At 41.5% G+C, this 12,859-nt stretch overlaps 1 pseudogene across 1 annotated transcript; it reads right to left on the bottom strand.

Annotated features, from left to right (window-relative positions):
- Nucleotides 1-100: 100 nt before the first annotated feature.
- Nucleotides 101-12,088, bottom strand: LOC146551467 (leucine-rich repeat, immunoglobulin-like domain and transmembrane domain-containing protein 3; annotated as a pseudogene). The gene is made up of 6 exons (XR_014890058.1): nt 11,892-12,088; nt 6,623-6,997; nt 6,464-6,549; nt 2,749-3,041; nt 2,598-2,667; nt 101-269 (listed from the first exon to the last, which is right to left on the bottom strand). The product of XR_014890058.1 is annotated as a leucine-rich repeat, immunoglobulin-like domain and transmembrane domain-containing protein 3 (transcript).
- Nucleotides 12,089-12,859: the final 771 nt, after the last annotated feature.

Raw genomic sequence — 12,859 nt, 5'->3', positions numbered from 1 at the left:
TACTTTTCACACTAAGGAGATACTAGTGTCAGGCTGATCCATGCTCCAGTCCAATTCTCCTACCCGCATTTCCTTGACCTCAGTGATGTTTTTATTGAAGTCAAGAAAAGAGGTTAGAAATAGGAGTCGGGAGACAGGGAGACTTTGAGGCACACCCTCGGGCCAGTCGGAAAGGTGATTGGGGCAGAGAGGAAACATCTGGAAACACAGCTGAAACTTTTTTAGCTTTTTCATTTGCTTTTTCAAAGGATGTAGACTGATGCACTAAGCTAACAAACAAAGAAAAAAACAACACTTACATGTCCAGACATAATCAGTGTTGGTCAAGTTACTTGAAAAAACTAATCAGTAACTAATTACTGATTACTTCCCCCAAAAAGTAATCCTGTTACTTTACTGATTACTTATTTTCAAAGTAATTAGTTACTTAGTTACTTTTTAAAACACGATTTACAACCTGAAGAGGTGATAAAGTGATAGATCTTTCAGCCAATTCTACTTTTTCTGCATAATCATCATACAAAATGTAATCAAATGGAAAAGTCTCTTTTTAAAACTTGTTTTATTAGTTTTAATCTTTTAACTTTATGCATCAAGCAAACATTTAATTATATGCAACATTCTCTGACTGGAAGAAATTAGTTTAACATTTAAACCTATTTTCTACACATTCCAGCACATGAATAAAATATTTTTTGTGTTTACACTCAGTCTTTCAAATAGATGCAAGTAAAACACAGCAGAAAATAAATAAAGTCAAAGACTCAGCGGTCCTGTTGCTCTATTTTCACCTGTAAAGCAGGAGTGAGGTAGGCGGAGGTTTACCCTGGTGCAGGTGTGCCGCGGTCAGTGGAAGAATCCCGCGAGTTTCTCTGTGAGTTCCCATTACGTCGTAGCTACTCGGTGCTTGTTGGAAGTTTAGGGGTTTTTTGCTGTAAAAAGAAGTTTTCTTCCCGCGCACAGCGGACACTAATGTTTTTGTCACTTTTTATGGAATCAAACTCAAAGTAAGGTCAGTACTTCCACGCTTTAAACGCTGCACGCTCATACTCTCTCTGCACTCGATATATGATTCACTGTTGATCTGCACACAGCTGTTGGCACGAACGTCGCACTCGCTTACGTCACTGTCGTGAGACATTCTCGCAAAAACTCACGGTTTTAGTAACGCAGTAACGCAGCGTTCCTACGGGAAAGTAACTGTAATCTAATTACCGATTTTGCAATAGTAATCCCTTACTTTACTTGTTACTTGAAAAAGTAATCGGATTACAGTAACGCGTTACTGTAACGCGTTACTGCCCATCTCTGGTCACCACACCCACAGTGTGTGTGTGCAAGTGTTGGGGTCCAACATCACAGTGTTTAAAGTATTTCAAAAACTTTATCTGTTTGTCAGTGTCAGTGAGTTTTTGGATGTCTATGTTATGAGACAGGGAGTGCTTTCATGGCTTTCATCTGGGTCAGGCTAACAGGCTAGTAACATCTTGTAACATGTTTTTTGACTAAATTCATCATGATATCTACTACTCATTACAACTATGAGGAGAGCCAAAAACTACGTAGGTTCAAATATTTGACAAATATGAATTTAAAAGTCCAAACACAGAAACTCTGAGTCAGACTATGACAGCTCTGCTCTCAGCTTTATGATAATAATGTACATTGTGCACGTCTTCCTATTAAAACAGGGACTTTGGCTTTTATGAGTTAACTGATCTGCATATCAGGTGATGCTGCAGAGTAAACTCCATTGCTACTTCTACTATTACTTTTGATATTAATTATTAGTGGTAGTAATCATAATATTTCCAGTGCTGTAGTAAAGTAGTGTACAAGATTACTTTCTGCAGTGAATAAATAAAAAAGTAATAAAGCCATAATATTGACATTTTAAATTCATCAGTAATGATCCACTTAAAATTCCCAATCTTTAAATTTAGTGCATCGCAGTGCTGAGTCTCACATGCATTAATGTCCTCTGACTCCGGTATTAACTGTCAGTTGTTCAAAACTATTGCAACCATGGAGTTAGGGAACCAAGGGATAAGGGTCTTTCCTCCCCACTGCTGTCAGACTCCATAATAGAGACTTTAACTGATCAAGCACACACATCCATACATATGCAATAATACTAAGTGCAATAATCCTTTCTGTCATCGTTGTATTTTTACTCAGTTGTATATAGTATTTGTATTCTATTTTTATCTTATTGTATATTTATTTTATTTTATTCTACTGTATATAGTATTTTATTTTATTCTATTCTGTACAGTTGTGTACTGTATTTATTCTTATTGTATTCTAATTTTTGCCTCATAACTTTTGCACTGTCCACTTCCTGCTGTGACAAAACAAATTTCCACGTGTGGGACTAATAAAGGTTATCTTATCTTATCTTATCTTATCTTATCTTAAAACTGGTCAGAACAATGAAACAGCCTACCTACAGAACTGAAGTGTTCACTGCACTTCAGTTCTAAATAACTTTAAATACCTTCTCCGTTATGGACGCAAATACAGATACAGTACTTTAAGTAGTAAGACAATCTGAATCACTGTATGAAATAAAATGTTTATTAGAAGCGACAAAGCACCTGCACTTACAACTCTCCAAAATCCTAGGCAGCTGTTCAGAGTTGTCAAGGTTGTCTTGTTGGCAACAATCTGTACAGAAAAACAAATCACAGCATGACTCAACTAATTCTCAAATGTTAGTGACATTACTTGACACCCGAGCCAGCTTACTTGTGTAGGTTGAAGTTTTAATCCAAGTCAGTGTTGGCGTTGGGTAGCCAGTGGCGTCACAACGTAGGATTACATTGCTGCCCATTGGGAAATTACCCTGGTGGCCGCAGGCTGGACTGAAGGCCTCATACAGCGGGACAGCTCAGCTTGGGTCTGCAGCAACTCTGACTGACTCAGAGACTTACTGCACATCAGCAACTGGTCCATAAGAACTACAGTACTCCCCAGGGTCATGGACAAAGACATCAGCATGGAGATCTGGCAGTCACACAACCAGGGATTGTCATGGAGACCTGGGTATCCAAGACAGTTTAACTTATTCACATTTAATGTCATTTGTTATTGTTTATTTAACCTTCATTTAACAGGTTAGTCCTACTGAGATCAAGGGAAACCTGGTCTTCAACCGTGCCCTAGGTTGTACTAAGCAATTGGCCCGTTGATCTCAATGCTCTACTAGGAGTGTACAAGCTGAGAAGTTCAACAAGATAGCTGGGAGCAATGTTATTTATAATTTAAAGGTAAGTATAGTATTTTAAAATCAATACGGTATTTGATGGGAAGCCAATGCAGTTCAGCGAGGATAGGGGTGATCAATCAAACCTGCCAGTCAAACCTGCCAGTTCCAGTTAAGAGGCGTGCCGCCGCATTTTGAACAAGCTGCAGCCTGCGGAGAAGGGTAGATTGGAGGCCAAAATAGAGAGAGTTACAGTAGTTTAATCTAGAGGTACTAAAGCATAGATACGTTTCTCAAGATCCTTACAGGGCATGTAAGGCTTGGCCTTGGCAATTTGGTGTAATTGGTAAAAGCCAGATTTAACTACAGCGGAGACTTGTTTATCGAGTTTAAAAGAACTGTCTAAGAGAACACCCAGGTCGCTTGCAGTGTCAGAAAGAAAGGTAGCAAACAGCCCAAGTGAGCCTGTTAGTTGGCCCCTAGGAATATGGCTGTCGAAAAAACAATTTCCATTTACTTTTCATTTAAAATGAGTGCGTTACTCAATAAGCAATCCTTAACTTCTCTCTTACAATCAAAAATCAGTGTAGTGACGGTAAGACATCCTCAGTCAGATGAAAGTAACTTTGAATATCATCTGCGTAACAGTGAAAGGAAATTTGATATTTTTCAAAGATGCGACCAGTGTTGGGAAGGTTACTTTTAAAATGTATTCCATTACAGAATACATGCCCCAAAATGTATTCTGTAACGTATTCCGTTACGTTACTCAATGACAGTAACGTATTCTGAATACTTTGGATTACTTAATATATTATCATGCTTTTTACAACAACGTGAATGTACTGTTGCTGTGTGATTTATTACTATTACTGAAGGTCCGCGACTCTGAACTGTAGTAAAGGGACCTCTGACTAATACGGCGGGGTCCCTGTCGGCTCGTAGCCGAAAAATAGCTTTACTTTGTTGTCTGGGTCAACTTTGCTAGTGAGAGACAGAGAGAGGCGTTGAAAGGCTGCTCCAACGGAACTTATTGTTTTCGGAGGAAAACACGAACACGGTGTACAGTCGAGTCTTAATAGCTTACTTACAACTGGGCTCGTCAGGCTCTCTTCTTGGCTGCAGTGGTTATTATATATTTACATGCTTCCAGCTCCCGTTCTGCTCGATGACAACTCGTACCTTTCCACTCCCCTTTTTCTCCCTCCTCGCGCTCACAGACACATAACGTGTATGGCAGTCCCTCTCCCTGCAACACGGACTACACTGCCCATGATGCTACATTCTTTAGAGCTATGCTTGTAGCATTCTGCCTGTTAGCTTAGCACAACAACAACAACAACGAAAAGGCGCTCTCTCACCCAGGAAACACACAGTCACAGAGAGAGGGAGCGTCGCCCTGTAACCATGGCAACCGTAACGCTTCCGCCTGGAACAACAGAGCGTAGCTGTCAAACAAACCCAAACAGTCCTGACCCGGACAATATGAAACAGGAAAGTACCGCAGTGTAATCCATTTATTTCAACAAAGTAACTGTATTCTGAATACCACCTTTTTAAACGGTAACTGTAACGGAATACAGTTACTCATATTTGTATTTTAAATACGTAACGGCGGTACATGTATTCCGTTACTCCCAACACTGGATGCGACCTAGAGGTAACAAATACAAAGAAAACAACATAGGGCCCAACACAGACCCTTGGGGCACACCACAGGAAAGGGGGCAACAGAGGAAGAGTAACTTCCCATCGTAGCAGCGACGGACCTTTCAGAAAGGTACGTCCAACTTCAGAAAGGTAACCAACTAAGAGCACTACCCTTATGCCTACCATGTGCTCTAGCCTCGTTAAAAAGGATATTGTGGTCCACTAAATCAAACGCTGAGGACAAATCAAATAAAACTAAACCGCTGAGCGCCCTGAATCAGCAATTAAAAGGTCATTGAAGACTCTCAACAATTCCGTTTCCATACTATGACGTGTTTGAACCCAGACTGGAATTTATCAGTGATGCTATTCACATCTAGATAGGCCTGTAGTTGCAAAAGCACAATTTTCTCTAGAATTTTAGCCAAAAAAGGAAGTTTGGAAATCGGCCTATAGTTTGCAGGGTCATTTTGGTCAAGGCTACTTTTTTAAGAACAGTTGTACTACCACATGTAGTATGTTACAAGAGTAAGTTTGATGTTGTTCTGACTGTAATTTATTCCAAGCATTTATTGCCAGAATCTGCATGCTTCCCAATTCAGTCGGTGTTCTGTGGACTACAAATTGCAGAAGATGCATAGATCTGTGATTTTAACTTTCATGTTTTCAACAAGATGTTTCCAAGAGTAGTTTTATAAATATTGAATAATAATGGGATGCTCTTTTTTACTTACAATACTTGAATGACTCCTCTATCTGTACAACTGCCTGTGAGATCATTTGCAAACCACTCAAGTGCTGGTTGAGAAAAACAATGGTTGATAAGCCAGTATCAAATAACAACACTGCTTCTTATCAAGAGTTTCGGTTATATCATTTATGACCTTGCGCAGTAGCAGTACAGCAACAGCAGCAGTACTGTGATTTTTTATGGAAACCTGACTAAAAGGAGACAAGATGGCGTTAATGGCCAGAAAATCTTTAACCTTATTACTGACCCGAGATTCAAGCACTTTACCAGAACTGAGAGTTTAGAGATCCATCTATAATTATTTAAAATACTAGGTTCACTTTTCTTTTAATAGAGGAGCAACAATGGCAGATTTGCAATCCGAAAGAACTTTATTTGTAACCAAGTAGGTTGAAAATGTGAGCTGCTAGTTTTAGGAGAGCTGGTTTTCAAGGATTAAGTTCTTTTAGCCCTCATAACCTCTGTTGTTGTAAAGGGAGTCAAATTAAAAACCTGGGTACTGCTACTGCTTCTTTCAGTCGAATTGTCAGAATTAAATAAAATAAAAAAACAGAAAAAAAATTATTAAAGAAATATACTAGATGGAAAATTAACTAGATTATGACAAGATAATAAAAACTTTATGGCCATCCAGAATTTCTTTGAATTTTTAAGGCACTATGTTGCAGAAAAATATAATTGAAGTAAAAGTACATTTGTTGTGGGCAGTCTATCCTTTCACTGGCACCACGCGTTAGTAAAACTATCCCTTAATGTGCATTTCACTCACTTTTTTGACTTAATGATGACCACAACTAATAGATATCAACTGTACAATAAAAGATTATGTCTTACTATTGCTCCAAAACATACTGTACCCAAAATTCTTCTTTCCACTTGCCCTTCACTTTGTCCTGGAAGAGGAAACCAAAGATCCAGCAGCTCAGCTGGTAATATAGTCAACCTATTGATAGAAAAGGAAAAGAGAACTGAAAACTTGAGCAAATCTGTTGAAGATTTTGTGAAATTGGACCAACCTGTTGCTGGACAGATCCAGATATGTGATGTTAGGAAGGAAGAGAGCAGCATGGGCTGGAAGACTGGACAAACGATTGTTATGTAGACCCAGAGTCTGGAGACGGGGCATGTCTCTGAGTCCCTCCCAGGGAAAGGATGTTAGGAGGTTCCCATCAAGACGGAGCTCTCGCAGGGCTTTCAGGTTGACAAAGCTGCTTGGGTGGATCAGAGTTATTAAGTTATAAGTTAGCCATAAGAACCGCAGCTCTGACAGGTTGTAGAAGGCTGCCCTGGACACCTTGGAGATCGGCGTCTTTTCTAGACGAAGTTTGACCGTGTCAGCTGGGACACTAATGGGAACAGCTGTGATTCCAGGGTCACTGCACTGGACCAACCTGATGAGTTAAAAACAGGAGTAAAGTCTGAATGAATAAATCGTATACAAACAGGCAGATAAAACATTTGATCTGTAGTGACAGTAGGGAACGAGTTAAGGCTTGAGAGGTGGAGGTGTGCACAGGAAGAAGCACGACAAAAAGCAAGTCAAGTGCAAGTGTGAATGAGAGCGAGGTGGAATAGAGGTAATGGACTGGTTCATATATAGCTCTTTTCTACTCAAAGCACTCATTCATTCCATTCACACCTATTCATTCAAGCAGGTTTTTCTATGCTTTTTCTATTTAAGTGCTTTCTGTCACGGCACTGGATCGGTGTCCCAGTGTTTGTGTTTTTGGTTTACTGTTCTTTGATTATTGTTATTCATGGTTTTGATTATCTTTTGTCTTAGGTTCTTCGTGATCGTACTTCTCTCTCCCTCAGTGTATAGTCTCTATCTCCATGTTTTCCCGGTGCCTTTCCTGTGTTCCTCGCTTTCATGTCGAGTCACCCTTGTCTCTGTGTTCATTCATCTCCTGTGTCTCCCCTGTCAGTCGTGTCTCCTTGTGAAGTCCGTGTCTTTGTGCCTGTCTTATGTTTCCTGTTTTACTTTGACAGTCTCATGTCCTGTCTTCAGTGTTTTCAGTTTTGCTTCCTCCCCATCTTATTATGTCAGATTAGTCCCAGCTGTGTTTCCCTCCTGTTTCCCATTCGCTCATTATTCCCTGGTGTATTTAAGGCCTGGGTTTTCCTCTGTCCATTGTCGTGTCATTATACCTCACATTGCTGTGTGGTCCCCTTCTTGCTCCTGGTAAGTCCTAGTTCTCTGTTTCTGGCTTAGTTTCCTAGTTTTGAGTTCCGTGTTTCTAGTTTCTAGTTTTCTTAGTTCTTTTTGGAGATCTTGATTCAGCAATAAAGCTGCCTCCTTGGTTTATTCCTTTGTTTTTGAGTCTTGCATTTGGGTCCTATTCTGCCTGCCACACCACACTAGCCATCAGCATCATCTAGCGTTTCTGTAGGTGCCCCATGCTAGCAGTGTCCAAGCATTTTTTTTTCCCCTTTTCATACCGCGCCCCCCCCTGCAGTGGCTCTGCAACCCCCCTAGGGGGCGGCCCCACACTTTGGAAGGTCTGCCTTAACCAATGACATCTATTTGTGCAGGTGAAGAAGGCTTTCTGTGGGTGTTGCATCTTCACCAAACAAAAATGGAATCACTGAGCCACACACGGGGAACATAGTTGCTTCTCGTTTACTGAACCTTTTGTAGTCACATGTTCACAACATCACAGTGTCCGTCTACTTCCTACATCAAATCAAATCAATTTATTTATATAGCACTTTTCACAGGATAAAAACCACAAAGTGCTTCACAGAAATACATAAAATACATTAATAATAAAACACACAGCACAAATCTAATTAAAAGCCAATCTAAATAAATGAGTCTTAAGCTGCTTTTAAAAGAATAAATACAATCAAGGCAACGTAATGATGGGAGAGCATCCCACAACCTGGGGGCCACCGCTCTAAAAGATCTATCACCTCTGGTTTTAAAATATGTTCGAGGGACTACCAACAGCCTTTGATTAGAAGATCTCAGGCTGCGAGAGGGAGCGTGGTTTTCTAAAAGATCAGAAATGTAAGCAGGGGCATCACAATTCAAAGCTTTAAAAGTCAAGACCTTCATGATATATCACAGATGAGATGACAAGATAAAAAACAAAGACCTTCATGATATATCACAGATGAGATGACAAGATAAAAAACAATATACTGAAGCAGTCGACAAAAACACGGAGCACGAACAGCGGCCAAGCCGAACACAGGCGCCATGTTCATCATGTACATGACGCTCTTCTGTCTTCTTACATGACGGTTGGTCCTGGCTCAGCTTCGGCGCCTAACAAGCTCATCACTGGACCCACTTCAGTTTGCCTACCAGCCTGGCATTGGCGCGGATGATGCCGTCATTCACCTCCTACATCATTCCCTCGCTCACCTGGAGACCGCTGGAAGCACTGTGAGAATCATGTTCTTTGATTTCTCCAGTGCCTTCAACACTATTCTTCCCTCGGTTCTGAAGGACAAGCTGGTGAACTCTGGAGTGGACCATCTCCTCACTACCTGGATTTTGGACTACCTCACCGACCGACCACAGTATGTGAGGACTCAGGGCTGTGTGTCGGACAGGGTCGTCTGCAGTACGGGGGCCCCACAGGGAACGGTTCTGGCTCCGTTCCTCTTCACCATCTACACTGCAGACTTCTCCCACAATTCCACCCAGTGCTTCCTGCAGAAGTTCTCTGATGACTCTGCAATAGTCGGCCTCATCACTGATGGGGACGACAAGGAGTACAGAGGACTGACTCAAGACTTTGTGGACTGGTGCCAGCTGAACTACCTCCAGATCAACGCCAGTAAAACCAAGGAGCTGGTGGTAGACTTCCGCAGGCACAAGCATTCTCCACTGCAACCACTGAACATCCAAGGTATGGACATTGAGGCTGTGGACAGCTACAGGTACCTTGGTGTTCATCTGAACAACAGACTGGACTGGACTCATAACTCAGACGCCCTCTACAGGAAAGGGCAGAGCAGGCTGTACCTGCTGCGGAGACTCAGGTCGTTTGGAGTGGAGGGCCCACTCCTGAAGACCTTCTATGACTCTGTGGTGGCTTCTGCTATCTTTTATGGTGTGGTCTGCTGGGGCGGCAGCATCTCTGCTGGGGACAGGAAGAGACTGAACAGGGTGATCCGAAGGGCCAGCTCTGTTCTAGGATGCCCTCTGGACCCAGTGGAGGTGGTGAGTGACAGGAGAACGGCGGCTAAGCTGTCATCCCTGTTGGACAACGTCTCCCACCCCATGCAGCAGACTGTGACAGCACTGAGCAGCTCCTTCAGTGGGAGACTGCGGCACCCACGGTGTGGGACGGAGAGATTTCGCAGGTCTTTCCTCCCCACTGCTGTCAGACTCCATAATAAAGACTTTAACTGAACAAACACACACATCCACACATGTGCAATAACACTAAGTGCAATAATCTTTTCTGTCATCGTGGTATTTTTACTCAGTTGTATATAGTATTTGTATTTGTATTCTATTTTTATCTTATTGTATATTTTTATTCTATTTTATTCTACTGTATATAGTATATTATTTTATTCTATTCTGTACAGCTGTGTACTGTATTTATTCTTATTGTATTCTAATTTTTGCCTCATAACTTTTGCACTGTCCACTTCCTGCTGTGACAAAACAAATTTCCCACGTGTGGGACTAATAAAGGTTATCTTATCTTATCTTATCTTATCTTAACACAGCACCAATACCACCTCTCCTGGCCTTGCTGGTATAACAACACAAAATGCCCTTTCTCACACCCATCCCACTCCGTGTGCTTTTCCAGAGCAATAAACATGAACTAACAATGCCTGTACCTGGAAATAATAACTGTTATGCATACCCATACACGTATACATATATTTATATAAGCAAATGCTTCGTTACAATATCACATCTCCTCCGCCCTTAAGTCAACTACTCCTACTTGTCTACAAACAAATGCTTATACTGAAAAATGCTTAACAAGGAATTAACACATAACTATGGTAACCATACAACTGTACATATGTTTCTTTTTTTAATGCTAACTAGGAAGATACGTCCTTCCTGTGAGATCAGACTGCATTGTTTGCTCTATTCCTGGAAGATCTCATTCTATCTAACAAAGTCCATTAGAGTCTCTGGTGGACGTCTCTCTCTCTGGGAACGTTGCAACACTGGTGCCACTGAGGAGTCTACAAGAGCCGGAGTCTCCGGAGCATATGGTAGCTCCTGGGGCTCCGATGATGGTTGTGGCGTGGTGCCCACCCCTGATGGCAAGCAGCACTCAGGAATGGCTTCCATGTCATGTAATGGCTCCACCTCCCTGTCCGGTGCACTAGGAACAGTGTCTGCAACTCTTGCTCTCGCCTGATCCACACGTTGCTTCACAGTTTGACCCGATTCGATTGCAACGATGTAAGACCATCGAGGGAGAGATCATCAAGGCCAGTCAATGATCTCACAGTGACTGCTGGAATCCACTTCGGACCATAGGAGTAGTTTCTGATGAACACCTTGTCCCCTGGTGTGAACTTCTCAGTCTTTTCTAGATGTCACGATTCTCTTTCTGTTTGTGCTGCGTTTTTGTTTTCACATCAGGCATGAGCAGTGTTGGAGAGTAATGGAATACATGTACCGCCGTTACATATTTAAAATACAAGATATGAGTAACTGTATTCTGTTACAGTTACCGTTTAAAAGGTGGTATTTAAAATGCAGTTACTTTGTTGAAATGAATGGATTACATGGCGGTCTTTTCCTGTTTCATAAGGCTATGAACTCCATATTTTTGGTTTCCATGCCGGTGGAAACCCAAACAAAACACGCATTAAGAGGCTCTCATGTCTGTGTTTCAATCTCGCAGCCCATGTCACCTCTACTTGCAGCCTTCATAATGACGTAAAGAAATATTTTAAAAAATTATTCACAAATGATTTAATATGAAGGCAATAGGCAGAGTGTTACAGGCATCGCCCTAAAGCATGTAGCCTGATGAGCAGTGTAGTCCGTGCTGCAGGGAGAATGGACTGCTGTACCCGTTACGGAATACGTTACAAAATACATTTTGGGGCATGTAATCTGTAATCTGTGGTGGAATACATTTTAAAAGTAACCTTCCCAACACTGCCAGTATCTAATGTTATAAAACAGCACTGCTGTTCAGCACTTATACTATTGGCACTACTGATACTCGGTTGTCACAAGAGTACTGCAATGTGATGCCACATACTAACAAATGAGCAGTGATCATTGAGAAACAGATTACATACACATAGAAACACAGAAATGAAATCTGAGCCTCACTTAACCTGAGTTCTGTTATTCCACTTTTCCCATCATGGCAGGAACATAAGGATGGACAGGAATGGGCCGCTAACAGAAGCGACTGCAAAATGTGAAAAAGTACCAGCAGATGCATCCTTTGTCAAATTAACCTTACAAAAACACAGCCTTTTGTATATCCATGTTAGTAGCCCTATCTCTCTGATGTTGTTTCCAAGGTGCAGAGTGAAAAGGAATCCCAGATTAGCTGGGATTACGCTGCTTACGAGTGGCATGTAATCCCACACTTCAATCAGAATAACACATTAAAACATCGGGGCCAGCCTAAGGCTTTTTGAACCTTGTGGGGGTCCGCCTGTGCACCGCCTCCTAATAGTTTTGTACATCGCAGCATAAGCATTAAACAGTCCTGCTAATGTTTTCACACACACCATGCTGGGGGTGGAGGTGGTTGAGAGGAAGAGGAGTGAAGGGGCACTGAAGTATTGTGGTTAGCACAGGACGGTCAACATCAGCTGGAGCCTTTGGAGTTTCCTCCCACAGTCTAATGTTAGGTTAACTGGTTGAGTCCATATCATTATAAGTAAGGTAATACTAGTGCAGACATGTTAATTAAATCAAAATAACATTACCAATTACACGGAAAATGACACCCGTGACAGCACTTTATTGTATCAGTGAATTAACGGAAACACCATTTTTACTTGTTTTACTGCCCCATAAATGCACATCACCTCAAAACTTTAAAACTGTACTGCTACATTACAAAGTAGCACAAAGCAACATACAAAGCATGTCACATAACTCAGCAGAAGCACACTGAGACACCACATACAAGCACAGGGCTCCTCTCTGAAGGTGATGCAAAATGATGCACATCCACACCGGTATTTAATGGGTTCTACTTTAGGCTCAGATTTAGTTTAATCATGCTGATAAACTAAATGAACGCGAGTGATCACATACCTAAGGAAGTCTGATTATGAAATCATTA

Source organism: Mchenga conophoros, linkage group LG19 (genome assembly GCF_057382185.1).
Source record: "Mchenga conophoros isolate Kocher_MC1m ecotype Shallow Benthic linkage group LG19, M_conophoros_male_GT1.1, whole genome shotgun sequence".
NCBI classification, from domain to species: domain Eukaryota; kingdom Metazoa; phylum Chordata; class Actinopteri; order Cichliformes; family Cichlidae; genus Mchenga; species Mchenga conophoros.
The sequence above is the reverse complement of the archived record's forward strand: the minus strand, read 5'-3'. Positions and strand labels throughout refer to the sequence as shown.